Source organism: Nicotiana attenuata, unplaced genomic scaffold (genome assembly GCF_001879085.1).
Source record: "Nicotiana attenuata strain UT unplaced genomic scaffold, NIATTr2, whole genome shotgun sequence".
NCBI classification, from domain to species: Eukaryota; Viridiplantae; Streptophyta; class Magnoliopsida; order Solanales; family Solanaceae; genus Nicotiana; species Nicotiana attenuata.
Genome location: NW_017675632.1, coordinates 25,365 through 26,583, shown reverse-complemented (window position 1 = coordinate 26,583; position 1,219 = coordinate 25,365).

The window sequence follows — 1,219 nt, the reverse complement described above, 5'->3', positions numbered from 1 at the left end:
GGGGGGGGGGGTTTGCTAGGTTGTTGGTACATTGGGGGCCTTTGAAAATTCGACCCTCAATTTTCATGATTGTTATTATTTTCCAAACCTCCTTGATTGTTGTTGTTGTTCCAATTCCCTTGATTATTAGGAATCCAACTGCCTTGGTTATTTTGAGAACGCGATTGTTGTTGAATGGAGCCTTGGAAATTGCTTTGTTGCCCTTGGTAATTGTTCATAAATTGTACCTCTTCTTCTTTCTCATGATAAGAATTATCTTGATCAAAACTACCATCATCTTGTGCATAATTTTCTACTCCGGATTGAAATTGTGGACCCTTGTTCCTCTTCTTGTTGACCAACACATTTACCCCTTTCATAGCATGAACTTGCTTAGGAGCTTACACTTAATTAAATTGGGCCTTAGCGAGTTGTGTCATAGTTGTTGTCAATTCAGCAATGGCTTGCCCATGGTCTTTCAACTCTTTATGAAGATGAATCATGTTGGGATCACCTTGGGGAACATCAGCACGGGATTGCCAAGACGAAGAAGTTTTCGCCATCTCATCAAGAATCTCATATGCCTTCGCATAAGGTGGTGTCATAAAGTTGCCTTCAACCAATTGATTGAGCATACATTGGTTCGTAGTATTAATACCACGATAGAAAGTTTGTTGGATCATGTTGTCGTTCATAACATTGTTCGGGCACTCCTTCACCATTGTCCTATACCACTCCCAAATTTCATGCAAAGGTTCATCGGGCTATTGCTTGAAAGCCAATATTTCATTTCGAAGAGTAGCCATGTGACCGGAAGAGAAAGATTTAGCAGTAAACTTCGCCGCCAATTCATCCCAAGTATGGATAGAATGATTAGACAAGTGTTCCAACCAACCTAAAGCATTACCCCTTAATGAGAAAGAGAAAAGCTTTAGCCTCAATCATCTTCCGAAACATTTGCTTGTTTTCTCCCCAACACGTATCACAAATCCCTTCAAATGTTTATAAGCGTTTTTACCCGGCGCCCCGGTGAAATAACCTTGTTGCTCAAGCAAAGTGAGATTCACATTGGTAATTTGAATGTTTCCCGCCCTAATGCAACGGGGGACTACGGCACTTGCATAATATTCATTGGGCAAAATTCGATGTTGTGCCGCCTGTGGTTGTGGTGGTGGAGCCGCGGGGGGGGGGGGGGGTGGGGGGGGGTGAGGCACGTATTGTACTTATTAAACGATACGGC